The 24,885-nt window shown below is 41.2% G+C and overlaps 1 protein-coding gene and 1 long non-coding RNA gene across 9 annotated transcripts in view; one reads left to right on the forward strand and one right to left on the reverse strand.

The window, feature by feature from the left end:
* FAT3 (FAT atypical cadherin 3) overlaps window positions 1-24,885 on the forward strand; it is a 541,042-nt gene that overhangs the window by 289,171 nt on the left and 226,986 nt on the right. The gene's annotated exons all lie outside the window — the stretch shown is intronic.
* Window positions 10,719-12,147, reverse strand: LOC148125242 (uncharacterized). Its single transcript, XR_015744258.1, has 2 exons — window positions 12,001-12,147; window positions 10,719-11,894 (listed from the first exon to the last, which is right to left on the reverse strand). It is a non-coding gene; the product is annotated as an uncharacterized LOC148125242 (long non-coding RNA).

The following is a 24,885-nucleotide window of genomic DNA, read 5'->3' on the forward strand; positions in this document are numbered from 1 at the left end:
ATCAACCACACCAGAGACAGCAATGACCCTCAGCCAGCCCACGCAACCCGACACCAGCAGTTCACCTGCCAACAACACTGACCTGGGATAATCGCTTTATCATAAGACCCATCCCAAGACTCACTGATGACTCACAGCTGACCCATCAAAAGACCCTCACTTTTCACACCCACACCTGAAGCTTTTATAAACAGAACACTGACACCCCCTAAATTCAGGGGTGGCTTGCTGGGGGTTCGCGAGATCCTCTAGCTAAGATTCTGATCAGTTCAGAGAACCCCCACTCCTGGCCACCCACCCTACCCCGCTCCTCCCAGGAGTCCCCAAGCAGCCCATTTTGGATGCAGGTAAGTGCAGGGCGCGCACGGAGGCACGGGGAGGGTGAAAAACAGGCCTCCTGGAAGTTCAGGAAGGCTGGAAACGGGCTTGTTTCCTACTTCCAGAGAGCCTCCGGAGCCCAGGGAGGCCGTTTTTGCCCTCACCAGAGACTCTATGAAAGCCTCCCGAGTCCAGGGAAGGCAAACCCCCCATCCCCCACCGTGGTGCAGGAGGCTAATTAGGCCACATCCACCATGACCACTCCCACTCAGTAAATCGGGCAGAGAACCCGTTGCTAAAATTTTTCATCTCCGCTGAAGATGTAACTAGCCTGGTAATGAAACATTTGGAAACCAGCGCACAAGCTTGGAGAACGGACCTTTACCCCAACATCTACATACCATTAAAAGAGACAGTAAAGAAAAGAAACAAAAAGACCAAAGCACTTTCTTGTCAGCTGTCAACATCTGGATAAGCAGAGATTAACACCAAGATTAATACCAGACCAACAATCAAGCAGTAGATATTACCCTAATTTAGGAACCACCAAGAACACTGTCAGGGTAAGCCACTTCTATATAGACAGATAAAAACATTCCCTTCTAGCACTGGTTTTTCCCCCCCAAGTTTTATTAGATTTTTATTTTTAAATGAATATCAATATCACTACGTGAACAGTGTTGTCCCTGGGCATAATTCATTTGAATACAAACATCAATAATGACATTCATAATGATTATTACATTAACAAAGCTTATACAATTCTAGCAGTAATATACATGTTTTTTAAAGTAGTTATTCAATATTATATTCCATTTTAATGCCATGATGTTATAAGCATACATAATAATACCATCTTTCACCCTCCAATCTTTTCCATCAAATTATTACTTATATTCTATTGTATAAAGATTATATCTGCTAATATTCCCCCTATTTCTCCTAGCATTGTTGATGTTACCTAGTTGGGTAATGAAACATCTTCAAAAAAAACCCAGCCAAACTCAGAGCACAAGAGATACCACATGTCATGTTTGTGTTATGTTTGTAGAAGCATGTAGTAGACAAAGTTTGCTTTTAATAAAGCCGTGCATATTTTCTGCTTGTCCGTCAAAGACTCATTGAACAGAAGCAGTTGCTTTGCATAGTCTGAATATGACTTGATAGCATTTTTCATGCTGCCATCTTAAAAGAAGATGGGGCATTTGATCACAGCTGCTGTCTGAAAAGAGCCTAGCATTTTCAAAACATTACTTTAGTTTTAAGTGTTAGCTTTTGGGGGGGGATTCTGTTTTAATTTATCAAAGTTATATTGCCAACCACCAAAGTCTTTCCACAATTTAAAATAAACCATAAAACCAGCATTCAATGCGGACATATTTAAGACAGTTGAAAGCAAAAGCAATTAAAATCAACTATTAAGCTAACAATTAAAAGCCAGCAATTAAAAGTTGTGTTTTGCGGGCTATTTAAGGTTAAGAATTTAGGCCTCTCAACTCTGCAGGGAAAGAATTCCACACAACTGTGGCAGCCTCAGAACAGTTGAACTGAGTTGAGTTTGTCTCTGCCAGAGCAGTATATATAGTCCACCAGTTCAGCTGTTGGGAGTAAAGAAATCCAAATGTTAACCCTATATCACACCTCAATGTGCAGGCTTTTATACAACTTCCACCCTCCTCCTTGAGTGGGAGGGCAGAATTTCTCTATTTTTATATAGTGTATATTCTGTGTGGTGCTTTCAGCAAAGGCCCCAACCCTGTTGACCTTTTGGAAGACTTTAAAGACATGGTTATGTTCCCTGGGCCTGGGCCTTGGATTGTGTTAAAGGCTTCGTTGTTTGGCTTTTCCGTTAATTGATGAATCATCTTGTCCGCTGTTTGTATTTATTTATTTGGTGGGTGTTCTTGCTGTTTTAATGCTTTGAAATTGTTTTAGAATTTTAAGCCACCCAGATTCACTTGGTTGAGTTGAACAGCTATAGACAGTAGATGGATGGATCGATGGATGAATGAAGTAGTTTGTGGCAAGTGTCAGTTTCTGATGAACTCAGTGATTCAAGAGGAACATTAAACAAAAAAGATTTTCTCAATTATGAGAACACTGTGGGAGTAAAGTTTGTGTTTGTGTGTGGAGAGAGCTATGACATCTGGAATAATGGGAAATAACCAGTAAATCAGTTTTCTGTTACGTTGCTTAGAGTAGCATATATTTCTGCTGCATTACCTAAGGTGGAAAAATTGCAGCGATTGTTTACATCAGAGGTAGAGAATAATGGCGACTTTATGACTTGTGGACTTCAACTCCCAGAATTCCTGGCGGAATGTCGCCTTCTTAACAATGGTATAGAAAAGCTTTGTCACTGTCTTCCTTTTAGGCTTCTCAGTCCAGTTTTTATCTCAACCAAAGCTACTTTAAAAAAAAAAGTCGCCATGGGCGAATAGGCAGCAATATAAATTCAATAAATAAATAAATGTATATACTAGCACTGCCATCGCTGATCACAGCATCTGTATTAAGTAGCATATAAATGGCTACCACCATTCATCCATCCATCATCAGTGTTGTTTTTCAGTCAATCAGTCATGTTACATTGGCAGACAAAATTTGAATTGATGTTGCAGAACCTTGGATGGCTCCATGTTTAGCATTTGTATAGCAGAATATTCAGCTCCTTTTTCAATATTAGCTTTTTTTCCGTAATCAATTATTGCAAAAGTGAAAGGTATATAACTGCAAAATAAAGAAACGAGTTTATTTTTTTTTAAAGGAAAAAGGTAAAAATAGAAAAATAAAATCCATCCCCTTCACCCATCCCCTTAAGTCCTATCAAGTATAATCCACCTTAAGAATGTATGGCTATCTCTTAAAATAAAATCAAGCATCTCTTCATTCCATATCTCAAACCAGTTTCTAGAAATCCACCTCAAAACTCTCATCTTCCCCTATTAAACAGTGAAAGTCTAGTAATGGCTATTTATTTTATTTCGTTTATTTCGTTTAGTTTGTCAAGCATGTATGAGAAAACAAGTATAAGTATGAACATAACAGTATAAACAGTATAAACCGGTGTAAGTATATACATAATAAATGAGTATGAATAAATGGGAACAGTAGGACAGGGACGGTAGGCATGCTGGTGTGCTTATGCACATCCCTCCCTTACAGACCTCTTAGGAATGGAGTGAGGTCCATGGTAGATAGTTTAAAGTTAAAGTTTTGGGGGTTTGAGGGTGTAACAGAGTCAGGTAGTGAGAAATAACTGTGTAGCTACTGCAAACTGTATCTATTACACAAAATATGAATCCTTTCTAGCCAACTCTGGTATGACAGGCCCTTCCATAAGACCAAAAGGGAAGTTTTAGATATCACCTTGAGGGACACGGCATGTTCCACAGGGTGGGAGCCACACCAGAAAGGGCTCTTTTCCTGGGCACTACCAGCTGGAATTCCTTGATCAACGTAGCATGTCCCTTCTGCCAGGACAGGTGGGACAGGCCAAATCCATTGGGGTGAGAAGGTTCCTCAGATAATCTGGACCTACACCATTAGTGACTATGTGATTCCCTGTGATTCCCAGCCATCACAAGCTGACATATTAAAAAAAAACCCAGTTCTTGCTATCTGTTGACAAAAAACAACAACACCCAAGTGTGTGGAGCACATGTATGTATCTGACAATCTTTTGTTAACTCCAGAGAGATTTCAGTCATGCGATTGATGACTTTGGGTGCCATTTCAGCCATTATGTATTATTACTTAGAAGGAATGGTGGCTTGCCGTTAGGGCACACTTGATGTTGCAAGATTCTGTGATGACCCAGGGTGGGATACAAAACAACCACAGTCACAGAAACACGTGAAGCCCCTTTTATTCCTTCACTTTGCTTCCAAGCTCCAAATATTTTTGACGGAAGACAAAAAACTCCCACATGAACAGTTACAAGAAGAAGGAAAAAAGCAACACCAACCAGGCAAGACAAGGAGGACATATACAGATAACACACACTGGGAAAGACACTAAACTCAGAGAGGAACCATAAACTAGAGATACTCCCATGCTTTGTTTCCAGCGTTCGCCCGTACGCATGTCCAAACTCTTATTCAGTTGTCACACCTGCAGCCCATGAAGAGGATCCAAGGCCCTCTCCTCCTGAGTAGACCACATCTCTCCCTTATCCTCTCCTCCCTGTGTGCCCTAGGATGGAGAGGGGATGGGCCTGGGTCCTCCTCTGACTGCTCAGCTGGCCTCTGCCCTTCCCCAGCCTCCTCCACAACCTCCAGAGCCACACTTCCACTCCCTGTCAGCGGTTCCTCCTCTCCTCCAGAGTCAGTCTCCACCAGGGGCATGACAGATTCACTTCCAAAACAATGAATTCATCAAGAAAGTGCAATTAGCATCAGAAAGGTTTAAATTGTGTGAGTAAATAATATTGACTTCAAAGCAACAATCAGAACAGTTCCATATTGCAGTTAAAATAGAAAAAAAAAATGGTAGAACACACTGTGCACTTTAGGACTGTTTTAGAGAAAAACTCGACCATTTAAAGATTTTGTCCCATTCAATCTTTTTGCCATTTAAGGGCTACATTACTATTTTCATTACTACAGAAGAAACAGACACAGTTTTCATAGGTGTCCTCAAACTCTCTTAATAATCCGGGGGAATATAGTGATATACTAGACCTCATAAGGTGGTTCTCAACTTATGACCACAATTGAGCCCAAAATTTCTGTTGATAAACGTGACAGCTCTTAAGTGAGTTTTGCCCCCTTTTAGAATCTTTCTTATATCCCCGTTGTTAAGTGAACCACTGTCGTAGTTAAGTTAGCAACTCGGTTGTTAAGAGAATCTGGCTTCCCCGTTGCCTTTGCTTGTCAGAAGGTCGCAAAAGGGGATCACATAACCCTGGGACACTGTAACTGTCGTAAATATGAATCAATTGCCAAGCATATTATGATCATGTGACCCTGGGGATGCTGCAAGAGTCATAAGTGTTACATATATGTAACTTGTTTCAACGCACTGTACCTTGGAACGGTCACTAACTGAATTGTTGTAAATCTAGGACTATGTTCTGACCCAAAACCTTTTCCAGTAAAACAAACATGAACCAAAGGGAACAGAAACCTTTTAATGAGTCTTATGAATCCTCGGTTAAAAGGCTGCTGCAAACTAATTAACTTTGATAAGCACAAGCTTCGCCAAAACTGTGTGAGACTGCCAGGAATAACACATAAGAAGTATTTCACAACACAAGAGTCTTCAAATACCAACTTAAGATACTGTAATGTCCACGAGGCTGAGTTTCAAAACGTCTTTGCTTACTGCAAAGAATAATCGCTTCACAGCTGGCTTTTATCTTCTTGAAGGAGGAGCCATTACCTTGCAGCCTTACTCCCGAGTCGCCCTTGCTGCTACAACTGCTCTTTCCTGCGAGCAACCCTGCACGCATGCGCACTTGGCACAGGCTCCTCGGGAACCTCCTCATCACTGCTGCCAACCCCCACAATCTCTGAAGGCAGCAGTCCACTACCTAATGGTCCTGGCCCCCTCATCTGAGTCCTTACTCCCTCAGCCATCTGCACCTGCTGCCAGCTAACCACAACAGACTACCTGTATTGGAAGTTATCAAACGGCATACCCTTTTCAATTTAAAATTATCCTTCCCCAAAAGGCGAGGATGAAAAATCAGTATAGAAACTCTACCTTTCATTGTTTTACAATCACAAATTATACCAACTCCCAGTGAAACCCATTCTAGAGATTTCCTCCGTTGCCAGTGTGGATGTGACACATTTGCCAAAGTTACACTTCAAATGCAAGACTGATTTTGCACCTTCCACCCCTGAGTGTGTAGAGGTCAGCTAGTTTAGATGATAAAATGGGCTATCAGCAGTAGAAGAAAAGTGCCTGACTGTTCATCAGGACGCTAACGTGAGAAGAGTGTTAAACATCATTAATGCAACAATGAGTCAACACAACAGAGATGGGCAGAGGTGTCTATACAGAGACAAGTCGGTATATTTTCATCAGTGCCACATGGGAAGGGATGCAAATCAGGACAATGAAGTTGAGGATGAGGATATTAATACAAATATTATGTGCAGGTAGTCCTTGACTACAATTGAGCCCACAGTTTATGTTGCTGAGTGAGAAATTTGTTAAGTGAGCTTTGCCCTATTTTACGAACTTTCTTGCTATAGTTGTTACAGTTGCAGTTGTTAAATTAGTAACATGGTCGTTAAGCAAATCTGGCTTTCCCCGTTGACTTTGCTTGTCAGAAGGTTGCAAAAGGGGATCACATGAGCCTGGGACACTGCAACCGTCATAAATGTGAAGCAGATGTCGGGCATTTGTATGTAAATCATGTGACTGTGGGGATGCTGCAAAGGTTGTAAGCGTGAAAAATGGTCGTAAGTCACATTTTTCAGTGCCGTTGTAATTTTGAACAGCCTGTCAACTCTGAAGCTGGCCTGACTGAAGCTATCTTTAAGGGTTCAGGGTTGCCACAATGGAGATGAGGGCTAGGTAAGGGGAAATAGAGATAGCTGGGAGTTTGTAGCCAAAACAGAATACTTTCCCCTGGGAACCAAGGACATTCCAACAGGTGGCTAAAGAGAGGAGGAGTGATGTTACCAAGCAACTGGACAGCACTCTGATTGGACCATATGACATTTGGGGGAAAAAAGGGAAAACATTTACTTTTAATTCGGTGAAAACTGCAGGAACCTTTCAAGTAGGTTCTCACCAATCTGTGCCAATATAATATATCTGATAAAAACTGTCATTTGAGGAGTTCTGTGTGCTGTGGGTGCATTACTTGGAACACTGACACGGTCACTAAATGAACTGTTATGGGTTGAGGACTACCTCTACACTAGTATAGAGCAGTGGTGGCTAACCTTTTTCAGCTCCCGTGCCGATAATTGCGTGCGCGCTTGCTTGCATGCGCTCGTATGCCAACATCCAGAAGGCAATGTATGCTGTCCCCCATGCGCATACGAATGACCCCCCCTTGCGCATATGTGCATCTGCGTGCAATTCCCCTCTTGTGTGCAGCGCATTCCGCACGTGTCCCACGCACCTCTCCTCCACCCCCTGCGCATGCACGCCAGATACCCAATAATCAGCTATCAGGTGGCAGCGCAAACACGCATGCGCAGTGGGGCTCTTCTGGGCGACCTCTCGCGTGCCGGGGAAATGGCTCTGTGTGCCACTTCTGGCACATGTGGCATAGGTCGCCAACACGGGTATAGAGTATATATCTATTGTGTGAATGATGGAGAAAAAATGATTAATCTACCTATCTCTAGGATACAAATTTGGGCATTAAGAGCTATATATACCGTCATTCTCTACCACCACCGCTCTCTCCAGTTCATCCCTATCCAGTGTCCTGGGGTCATGTGATCCCCTTTTGTGACCTTCGGACCAGCGGAGACCAAGGGCAAGCCAGATTCACTTAACAACCAGATTGCTATCTTATCAACGGCAGTGATTCACTTGAATTTGGATTTGAATTCTTTATTGTCATTGTACGTCTATATACAGTATACCCATACAACGATATTCACATAACACCCAGAGAGCAAACCCAACACGTGCACACACTTGACAATCCCCAAACACACACCCCACCTGCCAAAATTTCCCGCCTCCTACAAACACACAAGCGTCACCCAACAGACCAAGTAATACTGTCTAACAGCTCACTGAGGGTGATCCTTAAGTTCATTTACTTAGCAACTGTGGCAAGAAAAGTCATGAAACGGGGCAAAACTCACTTAACAAATGTCTCACTTAACAAGAGAAACAACCTTTGGGCTCAATTGTCATCATAAGTCAAGGACTACCTGTAGTTTATGATGGTTGTAAGTGCGAATTCAGGTCATAACTGACTTTTTTTCTAGGCCGTCGTAAGTTCAAACCATCATTAAACATGCTGTCTTAATTTGGGGACTATGTATATGGCCTCTTGTATTGTTTAACTCGACTGTAGTATACTGCATTTTGAGGAAACTGGTCCAAAGACAGTCTTGTTTTTCATTTTCAATCCCTCTGTAACTCTTTCTTTGCCAGCAAGGATTAGACATCAGCAAATGCAGGCTAACTGGGGTCACTGACATCTCTGTCGAGTTCCATTTAAAAAATAATTTGTCGTGCACGGATGCAGAAATACAGGAAATCAATTCCATGCAAATACCAAAGTCAGCACATCTAAGTAGCTAACATGTTATATTTTTCTGCATTTTTTTCCCTCTGAAGCAAGAATTCTTTCCACTGTTGCATTTTAAGTGAAGATAGAAACTTTAGTTGTTGAGAAAAGATGAATAAAATACATGTATTTTTTGGTGTCATATTTGGAAGGCTTTTTTTACGACTCTGAATCAGATAATTTTCTATCAGAAAAAAAAAGATGACTCACATCTCACTGTTTAGCTACTCTGGGCAGTTTACAATTCCCCAAATAACACTACAAAACAATTAAAAGGTTGAGAACATTAAAATCGTAGGCACTGAAAGTAAAGCATTAAAATGGGGTTCTGGGGTTGGGTAGGATTCTTAGATTTTCTTCAGATAAATTATTTTGTTTTAATCTTTTCTCCAATTCTTCAAAATTAAGTATCGGGTTATTGATGATGAACATTTGCTGATCTTTGTGCTGTTGAAATGCCATATCTTGAAAAATAAGTGATTTTGTCCCAGGGAAAAACAGTAAAAATTGTTCACTGAGTGTTTTGAAATGTTTCTTGTTGACATGGTTTATTTTTCTGTCATTATCCAGTGATGATTTATCTTGCCTCTTTTTTAAAAAGAGAGCTCCCCTGAATCTTTGTGAAAGACTGTATTTTTTTAATCATCGCTTTTTGTGCAATGTATATTGGTGGGATTAAATTTTTTTTTACTAGTGGTTCGATGGGCATGGTTTGGTGGCCGTGGCTTGATGGGCGTGGCAGGGGAAGGATACTGCAGAATCCCCATTCCCTCCCCACCCCACTAACCTGCTTTCCAGCTCCATTCTCCTGTACAGGGCAACAAAAGAAGACCCAGCCAATCAGCTGGGACTCGGGAGGCAGAGAATAGATGGGGATGGGGCCAGTCAGAGGTGGGATTTGCCGGTTCTCTAAACTACTCAAAATTTCCACTACCGGTTCTCCAGAACTGGTCAGAACGTGCTGAATACTCTGTGTGTGTGTGTGTGTGTGTGTGTGTGTGTGTGTATCTATTCAAGGTCATATAATCATTTGAAAAGTGGATTGCTGAAGCAAAGTTTAGTGACCCATGATGCTAATTAAAACCAGGCAATTAATGGATGCTTAAAAAAAAATCAGGCATCATTGGACCAGAATGTATATGATGAAAAGTTACAAATGTTAGGAGTGCTGATACGTGATTTTTTTTTTAAATAAAGTTTTATTTGGGTTTTCACACATACAAAATACAAGTAAAACATCTTTTTTGAAAATAGCATGGTCCTGGGTTGAACTTCTTTATACAGACACAAAACTCAATTTCATGCTCCTTTTTGTGTTCTATTCCATATCTTATACTATTTTACATTTTCTATATAGTTTTTCCCCTCTTTTAATTTTCTCAATTTTATTTTGATTATCTCATCTCAATTCAAATCATTATATTTATACTTTTGTCTGTTCTGTTTCAATTTCATATTATCTTTTCTCATTAAACAAATTTTCTCCTGTAGTTACTAATTGGAGTATGATACCTTTATATCGTTTAATTACATCCATTCAACTCTTATTTAAACTTCAATATATACCTTAAGGTTATGACCTTCAATATAATACGTAATACATAACTTCCAATCGAATTCTGCTTGGTACATTCCTATAATACACACTATATTCTTTTTTAAAAAAAGAAAGATTGTAAATATATGTAATTATAAACCCTCATTCCAGTTCAGTTCTATCATTAATAATCATTAGAATCTTAACATCTTTAACACTTCTTTTCAATTAAATATCATACTTCCTTAAAGACATATATAATCTCCATAATTAATTTTTCCCTTATTTCTCTTCACATATGTTTTGTAAATCATTAAATATTCATTTTGTTACATTTGTTTATTGACAAGCATTCCACTGAATTACAATAGCTATTTTATCAAACATTTTAATCATACATTGTTTCATATTTTCTAAAATTATTTCTGTTTCTAATATAACCATACTATCTTATGTACCTTTGCAGAATCCCTTTTTCCATTAAGTTTTCACCCATTATCTCTAAATAGGCCCTATTTCTCTATATTTTGCTTCTGTCCTTTATAACTTCTTTTCCTTTCTTTTTTCCCTCTCATCTTCTCCCTCCCCTTTTTACCCCCTTGTCTCTCTACTTCTAATTCTCTCTTCTGCATTTCCCTCTTCTGTTGCTTTCTGATTTTATACTTATTTTTCACTCTATTTTTTTTGGAGTTGTTTTTCCCAATCTTAAACTTTCCATTCTCTTTCCCCCCTTTCCTTTTTTGCACCCCCCTAAGATTACTTGTTCATTAAAGATGGCTTCTTCTTTGTCGCAATCTTCTTGTTCTGCAGGCATTTCTTGTTGTTTCTCATAATTCCAAATCTCCATTTCGAAAAATTGAAATACGAAGCCAAAAGAACCTCTCCCTTCTTGTGCATCTTCTTTGTACTTTTTAAGTTCCATTTTCAGTTCTTCTAAAAGTGGAGCCATTTTAAACAGTTTTAAACAACTACCCGATTGATTTTAGTCATTCAAAACAATAACCAAGAATCATCAAGTAATCCAGATAGTCCCGAGTTATATCTTCTTATTTCTTTTTTGACTTTCTCTTCCTGGGGTTTTTGTTGCGATATTTCAGTTGGAATGTATCTTTTGGAAGTCTTGTTGAGATTTTGCTGTAGGTTCTTTTTAAATTCCAGGCAGTCTCCTCCCTTCCAGATCCTACCCTTTTATTCTTTTTCTCTCCTTTCCTGTTTTCAAAAGCTTTTAATTATCCAGAAATCTTTATTATCCCTTTGACTTTTTATTTTCAGCATTAAATGCCTATTAATGTCAAAGTGGATTTTTTCCCAATTTCTTGCTTAAGTCTCTTAGCTGTCAGTATAGGAAAAGGAGAAAACCAAATCTTTTCCCTTTTCTCTCTCCTTTGCAGCTTAAAAATCTTAGGGAACAATGTTATTGTTTTTTAACAGTTTCAATTCCAGGGTACCTTGCTTGTTGCTTTTGCTGTTTGACCCGGTCAACCAAAACTTTCTCTTCTTATCTTCCTCCTGCACATTCTTTTCCGGTCAAGTTCTTCTTTGTGGTGGCCATTTCTGACCACCACTGCAACCGCCTTCGGGAAAGGGAGTAATGGCCAGCTGGGGAGGAGAGATGCAGCTCTCCTCAACCCTGCTGGCAGTCTCCCCCCTCTTCACCACCTCTATGTGGTGGCTTAGCCTCAAAACCAGCCGGCTCGGGGCGCTCCAGCGGCGAGCACGGATCGAAGCCTCACAGAGACGAGGTTTCGGTCTGTCGCTGAAGAAGCTCAAACCGGAAGTCCCAATACCTGATTTATTTTTATCTTCTTAAGCAGAATTTTTCTTCTAAAAAAAAAAAAATCATCATTGATGATGCACTTGCCAACCCCTACTTATTTTTCCATAACTGATGACATTTTCTTTCAGTGTTTTTTGTTGACTAAATACATACTTCCGTGTGAATCTGTATCAAGGTTTTTGTAGTCTTCAAGTTGGACGACCATTTGTGTGAAATAGTATACAGGGTCTTCTGCTTGAGGAGGGGGTTGGACTAGAAGACCTCAAAGCACCCTTCCAATTCTCTTATTCTGATTCTGACTTCTTCTTCCTAAAGCGTGGATTAAAATTAAAATTTAAAATTAAGAGTTACAGCTTGATAGAAAAGGTATTTAAAGAGCCTATTAGTCCATTCTGTAGTCTTTCAAAATTGCACTGGGAAGGCATTTTCTCATGTTAAAATGAAGAATGAAAGGGGCATGTATGTATGTACACCACCACACACCACTACATACATACATGCAAATTGATGTTCTTCAGATAATGTATATAGCTCAAAGTTGATGTCACTGGATTCAGTGGGGCTTATTCCCAAATAACTACTTACAGTTTTCCAACTTCAGAGTTTATCCAGCAAGTATTAAATAAAAAGATAGCAAAATTAACCTACCATTCTAAGATAAGACAGCACAATAATTTGGTAGAAGACCAAGAATTTCAGTATAGTACCAGGTGGCAAAATGTCAAAATTCTTAAAGCCGCTTAGTTCTATTTTATTGCTTTTGTAAGCACTTAGTTCATATATTTTATTGCTTTTGTAAGTAGTCCTTAAGTCCATTTTTTGAATGGAGGGAGGGAGGGAAGGAAGGAAGGAAGGATGGAAGGAATAGAGGGAGTTTGATTTAGTGGTCAAAACATGAAGCCAGAAACCAGGAGACCGTGAATTCTAATCCCACCTTAGCCATGAAAGCCAGCTCAATGAACTTGGGTGAATCACTCTGTCACAGCCCAAATAACCTCATAGAGTTGTTATTGTGGGGAAAACAGGAAAAAGAAGGTGTGGTTGGATATGTTCACTATCTTGAGTTATTTGTAATTATAATAAAGGCAAGCAGGCAGGAATATGGAAGCAACCAACTTGTCCTTATTCCGTATGAGAAGCTTGATTGGATTAGGAGAGCAAAATATACTCTTCGCAAATGGCTACAGATTTAGTTACCAATATTACTTTCCCCAACTTGGGTTCTTTACAGAGTTTTGAGCTTCAGTTCCCAGAATCCTTTCCAATGATCATGCTGGCTGGAGAATACTTGCAAATACTGCAAAATCATCATATACAATAACTACCACAATTGGTCCTCTGAAAATAAGTCCCTGTCTTATATATTTTTGCCACCAAAAAAAGGCACCAGGTCTTATTTTCAGGGGATGTTATCCGCTGACTAACTTCACGTGCGTGCGTCACCCTGTCCTCCTTGTGCTGTCGGAGGCCTTCAGAAACTTCTTCTGCAGGATCGATCTGGAGCTTTGTTATCATCTACAAAGGCCTTCAAGAAAGCCTTGCCGGCTTTAGAAGAAATGGGCCGGCAAGGCAGGTGAGTGTGCAAGGCCTGGCTACAACTATCAAGGTAAATAGTAGAGAAGTTCCACCACCACCACCACCATCCCTATCCTAGCTTAATTTTTACCCATGCACTCTGGAGTGGGCAGGATTTTAATTAGGGCTTATTTCAGGGGGCACGGCTTATATTGGGTCCATGTGTAATAATCAAGCTAGAACTTACTTTCAGGGTAGGTTGCATTTTCAGGAAAACAGGATGGTAAATGGGCTTTATTCCTTAACCATTACTACTACAGAGTAAATACGATCACACCTGATTGCACCTTCTTACTGACTGAAGATGCATCTCATATTTTTGTTTCTGCGTACCTGGAACTGTGAGAAGTTTCATTCAAGCTTCCCCGTAGGTCACCTTTAGCAAAAAAAAAAGTCTCTTACTGTTCACATCAAAGGGCAAAAGGAGTATCCATTGTGTCTGCTCATTAGAAAGATACTGACAAAGTAAAGGACAAAATCATTTCCATCGTTTTAAAATAAGGCCATCAAAAGCAGCCGCGGACAGCGATACTCATAATGGCTTCGCGATATTATTTATAGCTGCAGAGCTTCTGAGCCTCCCATAAAAGTTCAGCCGCGTTTAACTAAATAGGAGCTTTGTGCTGCAGCTTGTTTTGTACGGGTAATCTTTGACTTACAACAGTTCATTTAGTGACCGTTCAAAGTTACAACAACACTGAAAAAATGTGACCTATGGCCATTTTTCACACTCATGACCATTGCAGCATTCCCCACGGTCACATGATCAAAATTTAGATGCTTGGGAACTGACTCATATTTATGACGGTTGCAGTGTCCTGGGGTCATGTGATCCTCTTTTGCGACCTTCTGACAAGCAAAGTCCATGGGGAAGCCAGATTCACTTACAACCGGGTTACTAACTTAATAACCGTAACTAACTTAATAACTAACAATTCACTTAACTGTGGCAAGAAAGATTGTAAAATGGGGGAAACCTCATTTAACTAATGTTTCACTTAGCAACATAAATTTTCAGCTCAGTTGTGATCATATTCTGGTTCTTGCTCTTCTGGTTGCCTCAAACATTGTTATTTGATGCTGTTGTAGTGTCCCTTTCATGTTGTCTCTTCATCTTCTGGGTTTACCTCATGTTCTTTTTGCATATGCATTGTATGTGTCATGCCCCTGGTGGAGACTGACTCTGGAGGAGAGGAGGAACAGCTGACAGGGAGTGATGGTGTGGCTCCGGAGGTGGTGGAGGAGGCTGGGGAAGGGCAGAGGCCAGCTGAGCAGTCAGAGGAGGACCCAGGCCCATCCCCTCTCCATCCTAGGGCACACAGGGAGGAGAGGATAAGGGAGATGTGGTCTACTCAGGAGGAGAGGGCCTTGACCCTCTTCATGGGCTGCAGCTGTGACAACCGAATAAGAGGTTGGACATGTGTACAGGCGAACACTGGAAACAAAGCATGGAAATATCTCTAGTTTATGGTTCCTCTCTGAGTTTGGTGTCCTTCCCAGTGTGTGTTATCTCTGGACATCCTCCAGCCCTTATCTTGCCTGGTTTGTGTTGCTTATTTCCTTCTTCTTGTGTAGGAGTTTGTGTGGGAGGTTTTTTTTTTTGCTTCCATCAAGAATATTCGGAGCTTGGAAGCAAAGTGAGGGAATAAAAGGGGCTTCACCTGTTTTCTGTGACTGTGTTTGTTTTGTATACTACCCTGGGTCATGACAGTATGGTATGGAATCACAAGACAAGAAATCCAAAGAGATATCATTGGTATTAAGGAAGGAAGGAAGGAAGGAAGGAAGGAAGGAAGGAAGGGTTGAAAAACATGATTTGGCCACACTGTTTTCATTCTTCAGTTTGTAGAACCTCAGACTTTCCACATTTCATTATATATCCTAAAGAAATCTGTCAAAGAAGAACATCCTTTCACAAACTATTGGAGAATTTCTCCTTTCCCTCCAGGAACGTGGAGAAATTTGATGGAGAATTTTCTACCTAGCTTTAACTTGAAACTTTAAAACTTAGTTATGGCTAAATACCCTCCTGGAGCAGTGCAATATAATTTTTAATATAAAAACCCCACACACACAATAAAGAAGGAACTTACAAAATTAATCACAACTGTCACATTAAGAACTAAAAACCGATGTAATAAAAAGGCATAGCAAAAAGTTTATATGATAGGCAAACTAATCCTGAACAGAGATAAATCAAGAAGAAACTAGAACTATTACAAAATTATCATTCTGAATAGGAGGCTTTGTTTTTTTGTATCTCCTCTCTGGCACGGCTGAAGGAAGGGCACCTTGTCAAGGGTAAAGGTGCTTCTATGCTGGCATGAACCAATTTTGTGAGGTATTAGGTAGGCTTTAGAAGCCATCTTATCCACTGGCCATTATCAAGATCGGAGCTCTGCTCAGTTTAGCACTCTGCAGCCATAACACATTGTTTAATGAGCAACGTTGCCTGGACATAGCCCCTTTTTATTATTCCTTGTGGAGAAAAACCATATGTCTTTCATTTGCTTAACAGAGAATTCATCCAGAAAGACTTATCTGCCACTGTTGGGGGGGGAGTGGGAGTCCTCAAGTAAGAAGACCATTTGAAACCAGTAGGTAGAAATTAAGGCCAGATTCTCTCTTCTGCCTTCATTGTTCCTGATTCAAGATATAAGGTTACTTTGGGGACATAACAAGGTATCTGAAATATCCTGAAGAATTTGGACTGGACGGAACCCAGAGGGCAAAGCTGAGGAATGATCTAACCTGTACGCCATAGCTGAAAGGAGCCGAAGATTTGGCTTGGAATAATTTGAGGACATCTAGAAGGAAGCATGGAGTGGTGCAGTGGCCTAGAGGTGGAGCTCTCACCTCACAATCAGGAGGCTGTGAGTTCGATCCTTGGTAGACGCAGATTTTTCTCTCTCTAGGCACACTGGGGATATATATCTGCTGAACAAAACTCCGTGTTGGACAAAGGAAAGGCATCCGGCCATTGAAACATTCTGCTAGCTCTGTTCGGTTGCCCAGACACCACCCTTCAAGGGATTATGGGGTCGTTAAAAGATGGTGATGGTGATGATCTGGCTGGAAGGAAGCATCTCCTACTCTGTCCAGTAAAAGAACAAGTTGGATACCGAGCAATTTTGTGGATACAGAATAACAGAATTGGAAGGGACCTTGGAGGTCTTCTAGTCCAACACTGAGCTCATGTAGGAGATCCTATAGTACCATTTCAGACAAATGGTTGTGTAGTCTCTTCTTGAAAACTTCAAGTGATGGAGCACCTTCAGCTTCAGAGGAGAAGCTGTTCCACTGATTCACTCCCTATTTCTAGATTGGAACAGTCTTTCCATTATGTTTTCATCCATTGCTTCTTTTCCTCCTTTCAGGTATTTTGGGGAATAGTTGTCCCATTTTTTTGTGACAGCCCCTTAAATGTTGGGTGATTGCTATCATGTCATCCCTAGCCCTTCTCTTCAGTAGACTATGCATACCCAGTTCCTGCAACCATTCATCATGTTTCAGCTCCCAGACCCCTAATCATCCTTGTTGCTCTTCTCTGCACTCTTTCCACTCTCAACATCTTTTTTGTATTGTGACCAGAACTGGGTGCAGTATTCAGTGTGAACTCACCAAGGCAGTATATATAAGGAAGCACATGTGGCATGTGCTCTCTGATTGTGTGCTAACATTTCTTGCGGTTAGCCGGCAGCAGGTGCAGACAGCTGAAGAGAGCGAGGACTCAGATGAGGGGTCAGGACCATTAGGGAGTGGACTGCTGCCTTCAGAGATTGTGGGGGCTGACAGCAGTGAAAAGGAGGTTCCCGAGGAGTCTGTGCCAAGTGCGTGTGTGTGCAGGATTGCTCGGAGGAAAGAGCAGCTACAACAGCATGGACGACTCGGGAGTAAGGCTGCAAGGTAATGGCCCCCTCCTTCAAGAAGATAAAAGCCAGCTGTGAACGAACGTACTTTGCAGAAGGCAAAAACGTTTTGAAACTCCAGCCTCGTGGACATTCCAGTATCCTGAGTTTGTATTTGAAGATTCTTGTATTGCAAATTATTTCTTGTCCGTTATCTTTTGGCAAGTCTTGCACAGTTTGGCAAGGCTTGTGCTTATCACAGCTAATTATTTTGCAAAAGCATTACAAGGTTTCTGTTTTATTTGGATTGTGTTTGATTTGTTGGAAAAGGGCGTGGGTCAGAACACATTGCTGCTCAGGTGAAGGCCAAAAGGAAGGGACAAAATGAGATGATGAAAGCAGTCCCACCTCTTCCCTGTGAACAATATCGTATGACACAATCCGTGCCATACGGTTGGTCTAATAGGAATTTGGAAATACAGTGGAAATACAAATGGAAGAGAGCTGCTTACTTTCCCCAGTCTTCTCCATCAAGAACTTAGGATATGCCTGTAACCCTTCTACCCACTCACCTCCGTTATCAAATCGAGTGTAGGTGATGCGACTTCTACATTATTCTTCCTCCAAACTATATTCTTACCTTTTTTTTTTTTTCACCATAACCTAGTGACACATTAGGCTGAAAGACTGTGTTTATGTTATGATTTTAACCTGAAAAATTATTTTGGGTTAATACTTTTGGGCTAAGTGGCCAAATGCAGGATTTTTAAGCAACTTTTTCTATCTGGATCTGCATCTATTGGCGGTTCTGAGATCCCTTCATTGTAGACAAGATAGACTGAATTAAGCATGAAATGGCATCTTCCTTCCTTCCTTCCTTCCTTCCTCCCTTCCTTCCTTCCTTCCTTCCATCCATCCTTCCCAGGAAGAAGATATAATTTTTAATATGGTACAACGAAAGTGGTCATCACTGTTTGTTGTGTTAATTTGTTAAAGAAAGGTTATATTTCAAAAAGTGCTGAGCTCTTCTCTTCCCACAAAGAGTTAATAAAATATAGGGACTGGGTGACATGCTATTAATGTTCCTGTCATTCTAGATTTATTCTTCTCCCTGGGTAACATCAACTATTAAATACCATTCTTTTCCTCCTCGTATATTGTATGTGATGTCACTTCTGTGTGCTGGGCCTTTTTATTGGTGTATATCATCACCTTCTTTGTAATTGACCTAGCATTGAACAATTTTCTTTTTTTCTTCTGTGGGGAAAAGGTTCCTGGGAATAACAATGGGTCAAATCCACCTCATCGAAGTCAACTCCAGTACTTCAGATAGTTCTGTCGTTGGCTGCCCTATCCTCTGAGTTGTCAAACCAGTTTTGGTTTTTTGGCCTCGGAGAGCAAAATATAAATCAGCACTTTTGATTTAATAAGTTTCATACAATTTCTGCATTTTCTATTCAATTGTACTTTCATAAGGAACTGTGCAGTTCAGGAACAAGGCACCCAGCATACTTCTAGTGCTAAAAGAAAGCTTCTCAGACTGATTTTCCCTTTGTATGGAAAACCCATTATACTGGAACCGGTGCAAGAAAGCTAACTTGCCTTGTTACTTCCAATATGTTGGATGTTCCTGAAGTTGCAGGGGTCTCCAAACTTGGCCAAAACTTTTAAGATTTGTGGACTTCAACTCCCAGAATGCTATATTCATCTCCCAGAATTCCCCAGCTACTCTAGCTGGGGAATTCTGGGAGTTAGTCCACAAGTCTCACAATTGCCACGTTTGGAGACTCCTGCTTTAGTTTATAACAAACTAAACCTTAGATCTGAGTTACCAAGCACACATCCCAAATTAATCAACCATTTATGAGAAGAGGCAGGATGGATCAGAAGACTGGGCATTTGGATTCAACTAAAAAAATCCATCTTTGGCATCTGGCCTTCTAAAGAGCAGCCAGGGTTGATCTCCTCTAGGACTGACCGGTTTGATCGCCTTGCAATCCAAGGGACTCGCAGAAGTCTTCTCCAGGACCAGAGTTCAAAGGCCTCCATTCTTTGGTGCTGAGCCTTCCTTATGGTCCAGCTTTCACAGCCATACATTGCAACTGGGAAAACCATAGCCTTGACTATATGCATTTTTGTTGGCAGGGTGATGTCTCTGCTTTTTAGTATGCTGTCTAGATTTGCCATAGCTTTCCTCCCCAGGAGCAAGCATCTTTTAATTTCTTGGCTGTCATCCCCATCTGCAGTGATCTTGGAGCCCAGGAAAATAAAATCTGTCAATGCCTCCATTTCTTCACTGCAACAGTCGGCGTGAGCTTAAATGAACTCCGGGGGATGGTAGAGGACAGGAAGGCCTGAAGGAACATTGTCCATGGGGTTGTGATGGGTTGGACATGACTTCACAGCTAACAACAACAACAACAACATTGAGGGCTGCATCAGGGTTGTGTTGGACCTCTGGGGGTGGCCAGCTCGATGTCACTCATGTTGGGAGGGGGAGGTCTGTGATGGCCTGAGTACTCTGCCAGCGAAAACAGGCTCCCGAGCTCCATTTTCGGCTGCGACGGCCTCCGGCAACCCCCGGCCAGCAAAAATGGAGCTCCAGCCAATCAGAACACGGCCAACCCCCCAACCAATCAGAACACAGCCAAACCCCCTACCAATGAGAACACACCCCCACCCAATCAGAACACAGCCAAGCCCCCACCCAATCAAGTCACACCCCCACTAGCAGTTAAAAGGAAGAAGCAGCTGCAATCTCACATCACTCTGAGAAGCACAGAGCCGAAGACAGAAGCCTGAAGATGATGAATGAGACTTCATCGAAACGTTGCCTAGATACTTCGAATCTTACGTGGGAGAAAACCCGAACAACCAAAGATCCACATATTTATATTTATATTTATATGTATGTATGTATATATGTGTGTGTGTGTGTGTGTGTATATATTTTTCTTAAGTTTTCGCGGGTACTTACATGTATGGTATTCAGCTTTGTTCGGATATTTTCCCACGTCATTATTTTCTTGTGTTGTAGCTCCATGGGCAGTACTGACCAATAACTAAATTAATGCTATAGTATATATATATCCTTTTAAAAAAAAAAAAATCTGTCTTTTTTCTCTTTCTTTCTCTCTCTCCCCACATCCCTGAACAAGAATCAGGATTTCATAATACCTTATCCGGCTCTTGCTGCGGAAAAGTGTCATTCCCTAATTTGCCAGATCATGGGGGCATGGAGGAAAGGCTTTTGTATATTTTAGATTTCTTTTTCTGAAATATTTCTCTCTGACCCATGGTTGGCGTTGCTTGACCATGTAAAGGACTGCATTGATCCCTGAATATCAAACATTTCTTTTACTTAACAAAATAGAATCAAGTGCAAAAAGGAATGTAAAAATCACAGAGGAAAAAAGGAAAAAAGAAGAAAGCAAGGCAACAAAAATTATATTGTGTTCTGCTTTCATACAATACTTTTGATAGAGAATGATCACATTTCACGGCAAAAGCTTTCTGTTCCTATTGAAATAAAATAAAATGAAACAATCCCACCCTGGCCCTGGTTGCTGTTTGGTTAACCTGTCTTACTGAACTACTCGCAGCCAGAGGCTTCTGAAGGTGCACGTGAGAGTTTTGCTCCAGGACTTGTAGTGAATGTGGGACAGTGTTTGGGGGCACAGTTCTCTGGTTGTGTTGGTTGAGCTGAGAGAGAATGTCTGATCCATCATCATCCAACCAGCTTTCATGGCTAAGGCGGGACTAGAACTCATAGTCTCCTAATGATTGGCCCAAAGTCATCCAACCAGCTTTCATGCCTAAGGCAGGACTAGAACTCATAGTCTCCTAATGATTGGCCCAAAGTCACCCAGCCAGCTTTCATGCCTAAGGTGGGACTAGAACTTCCAGTCTCCTAGTGATTGGTGCAAAGTCACCAGCTGGCTTTCATGCCTAAGGTGGCTCTAGAACTCATAGTCTTCTAATGATTGGCCCAAAGTCATCCAACCAGCTTTCATGCCTAAGGCAGGACTAGAACTCATAGTCTCCTAATGATTGGCCCAAAGTCACCCAGCCAGCTTTCATGCCTAAGGTGGGACTAGAACTTCCAGTCTCCTAGTGATTGGTGCAAAGTCACCAGCTGGCTTTCATGCCTAAGGCGGCTCTAGAACTCATAATCTTCTAATGATTGGCCCATTATATATTATTTTTACCCAAACTACGTTAGGTAACCTTGTTGTTCTAACATTAACCATTGTACCAAACTGGCTGTAAATAAAATAAATAAATATGAGTTTCCCTTTCAGCTTGCCAAGCTGTGAAAAAATAATTATATTTTTCCTTCTGAGTTCATGTATTTCCAACTCCACATTGAAACTTCGCACCCACCGCTTCTAACATCATAATGAACTGCTGATGGGGATAAATTGGAGTTCCCAAGGGCATTCTCACAAACTATAGGTGAATATGAAAACAGAAAAGGAGAAAAGACTTCCTAAGCAGCAATAATCAATTTTTCTTACGTTAGTAAGGGGAAATAGTGCCGTAGGTGAAAAAGGATGAAGAAAAGCCTGAAAATGTAATCCCTCAGCAGAATTTCTGAGCGTCTGCTGCTCACTGCTCCCGCCAAGATTTACTCCCTTCTCTCGGCGTGCGTCTCTTTCCTTTGAAAAATGTGGCCGGCACATCACCTGCAGCATTAAATATTTCATTATATTTAGCACATTACCCATTTGGAAAACGAAGTTCCAGCGCCGTATATCATTACTGTTCAAAAGCGCGAGTGTGTTAAATGAAAGCCACCTTGTTCCTCCTTGGGGGGGCGGGAGGGGGGAAATCATTCAGATGGCAAATCACTTAGAATAGACTCGGGGCAGGACAGTGGAACGGCAAAGGAAGCCCCTGTGTAGCCCTGTAAAGTAGTCTAGGCAGGAAACGCTCAGTACTAACACCATCTTCACTTTAACAGAATCTTGCAAATCTTAAAACGCCTCTTTCCTCCATCGTCTTTGCCCTTCTCAAAGAACTAGGAAGGGTCCATAAGAGTAGGAGTGGGATTCTACTGGTTCAGCCTGGTTCGGAAGAACCACTTGCTCCGAAAATCAGTTGGCAGAGGACTAGTTCGCTGTGACTATTGTGTGGGCCCGCCAACCCGCCCTTGCATTTTATCTACCTATATCATCTCAGCTGATTAGCGCAGCACAGCGGATTACTAGAGTGTTGCGCATGCACGCACAGCTCGCACAAAGCATATGATCACCAAACCGGTTGTTAAACCTGGAGAATCCCACCCCATGCATAAGAGCTGTGGTGATGCAGTGGTTAGAATGCAGCATTGCAGGCTACTTCTGGTGACTGCCGGCTGCCTGCAATTCTCACCAGCTCAAGGTTGACTCAGCTTTCCATCCTTCAAGGGAAATATAGTACCACTCTATAAAGCCTTAGTAAGACCACACCTAGAGTACTGCATCCAGTTTTGTTTACAACATTATAAAAAAGATGTTGAGATTCTAGAAAAAGTACAGAGAAGAGCAACCAGGATTATTAGGGGACTGGAGGCTAAAACATACAATGAACAGTTGCAGGAACTGGGCTTGGCTAGTCTAGTAAAGAGAAGGACCAGGGGAGACATGATAGCGGTCTTCCAATATTTGATGGGCTGCCACAGGGAGGAAGGGGTCAATCTATTTTCTAAAGCGCCTTTAGGCCAGACAATGGATGGAAACTGAAGAAGGAGAGATTTAACCTGGAAATAAGGAGAAACTTTCAGACAGTGAGAACAATCAATCAATGGGACAGCTTGCCCTTGGAAGTTGTGGGAGCGCCATCACTTGAGACTTTCAAGAAGAGATTAGACTGCCATTTGTCAGAAATGGTGTAGGGTCTCCCACTTGGGCCGGGGGTTGGATTAGATGACCTACAGGTCCCTTCCAACTCTGATTATCTGTTATCTGTTACCTTCCGAGATCAGTAAAATGAGAACCGTGATTGTTACGGACAATATGCTGACTCTGTAAACCACTTAAAGAAGGCTGTAAAATGCTGTGAAGTGGTATATAAGTCTAAAGGCTATTGCTGTTCTGAGATGCTTTCCCCAAGTCTGTTTCTTCTATGGACTGAATATCTCTTACTTGATCAATGCCCTGGCTGCATTTCTTCCTCCTGCCTCCCGGTGTCCAGTGCTTAGAATACAGTATTGCAGGCAAATTCTGCCCACAGCCAGGAGTTCGATCCTGACCTGCTCAAACTTTGCTCAGCTTTCCGTCCTTCCGAGGTTGGTAAAATGAGGACCCAGATTGTTGGCGGCAATAGTTTGACTCTCGACTTAGATAAGGCTGTAAAGCACTTTGAAGCGGTATATAAGTTTTAAGTGCTATTGCTATTCTCAGATTACACCATTAGATTTTGTTTTGGCCGTCAAGACCTGCAACAAAAATACAAAGAGTGAAATTTCTTCGTTCAAAGTTTCAGTCAGCCCTTTTCCATATTTCCTTCCCTTTCTCCCCTTAAGAGACATAAGACATCCTATGCCAAAGTGCACCTCTAAAACCCCAAAATGTCCATCGTCTTTCTCCCCCAATCATCATCATCATGATCTTCGTGCTTGTCATCATCAACTGACCAGACAGACTACTACTACTGTATATAAAAATAAGAGCAAATCCCACTCCCTTCTAATACTGATGATGTTATCTAGTTGGGTGATGAAATGTCTACAAGAACACCACAAAGCTCAGCGAAGCACCAGATATATTACAGTTTCAATCCTGATCTATAAGTATTCTCTTCTGGTGGTAGGATGGAAGGAGGACTAAAATGACTGAAGTTGAATCTTTCTCCCAAAGGGTTGAGAACAATAATTATTGTGTGTCATGCCCCACAAAATCTATATTTCAAGAAATGACTGATAATTATAGATTGCAGTTCCTTCTTGCCTTAAAACTAAAAATGAGACACTAGCAAACCACCCAATAGCAGTCTGAGAAGAAAGAACATTTCCTCTGCTTTTTCAGCCAGATATGTTTCTTCCAAAATAGAGCTTGGCTATTATTTTTAACATAACATGAAAGACAAAAATAGTTATTGGCAGTACTCTGTATTCCAACTAATATGTTTTCCATCCAGACTCTTAGTGGAAAGTGCAAAACTGGAAAATGTTAAAACAATTAAGTAGTACAGATACTCTACAGTCCATTTCCAAAACACAGACTGGTCCGGGCACATTACAAACCATCTGCTTAGATAGGGCATCTAATGAAGAGAGGAACTATATGTCATAATTAAAGATCTTTAGGGGCAAGACAGTGGAAGAATTTGGCCGGCACTGTTTAGAGCTGAGTTCTGCAGATGTTCCAGTTGAAAACTGTACTTGGTCTTTGTAGAAAATGCTCTGCTCCAAGAAAAAGTGAGGAAAAACCAAAGCAAAAAAAAAAAAAAACCAAAAACCAGCCAACATTGAATTGGACTCAGTGGTTCTCTGGAAATATGTTCTGATAGTACTGACAGAATTCGTGTGTGTGTGTTATAAAGCCATCTTGTGCTTCCCCATAGTTGCCCCAAAGCCTGAGAGGGAAGGGAGGGGGGACGTAGATAGCCCAGCTAACAGTCAAAACAAAAAGTT

This window comes from Pseudonaja textilis, chromosome 7 (genome assembly GCF_049901715.1).
Source record: "Pseudonaja textilis isolate UNSWEBS1 chromosome 7, rPseTex1.2, whole genome shotgun sequence".
NCBI classification, from domain to species: domain Eukaryota; kingdom Metazoa; phylum Chordata; class Lepidosauria; order Squamata; family Elapidae; genus Pseudonaja; species Pseudonaja textilis.